The following is a 459-nucleotide window of genomic DNA, read 5'->3' as shown; positions in this document are numbered from 1 at the left end:
GGGTTATGAATGTGGAGGACGTGAATGAGAGCATGCAGCAAGTCACGTGAGTTCAAATGTGAACGGGTCTGTGTCATAGTCTGTGTCATAGTTGCCAAGTCTCATACTCGCCTATAAGACTTGGCATGACGGATGACTTTCTTTTAGCCTATTTTTTTTATTTTTACAATGTTTTTGTAATGTATTAATTATCACGGGCTGTAATAAAAAACAAATAGTCCTGTAGCCTACTAATACTAAGAGTAATATGGTTCGAATAGCCTATTGTTGTAAATACAACTTAACCACTGATTTCTAGTTGTGTCCTCTTTTGGAAGACCAAACAAAGTAGTTCCGCGTCCACAACGAAACACAGCGTCTCCACGACATGGCGGCAGCAGCAAGCGAGAATAAAAGTTATGCCTTCTTTCTTTGCGTGAACATTTGGGCGGCGTTATGCAAATCTTCCCACATCGTGAC

At 40.7% G+C, this 459-nt stretch overlaps 1 protein-coding gene across 1 annotated transcript in view; it reads right to left on the bottom strand.

Moving 5' to 3' along the window:
* The window catches only part of LOC107689936 (potassium voltage-gated channel subfamily H member 1-like), a 74,012-nt gene that overhangs the window by 63,648 nt on the left and 9,905 nt on the right, over positions 1–459 (bottom strand). The gene's annotated exons all lie outside the window — the stretch shown is intronic.

The sequence above is a fragment of the Sinocyclocheilus anshuiensis genome, unplaced genomic scaffold, assembly GCF_001515605.1.
Source record: "Sinocyclocheilus anshuiensis isolate Anshui unplaced genomic scaffold, SAMN03320099.WGS_v1.1 scaffold345, whole genome shotgun sequence".
Lineage (NCBI taxonomy): Eukaryota > Metazoa > Chordata > Actinopteri > Cypriniformes > Cyprinidae > Sinocyclocheilus > Sinocyclocheilus anshuiensis.
The sequence above is the reverse complement of the archived record's forward strand: the minus strand, read 5'-3'. Positions and strand labels throughout refer to the sequence as shown.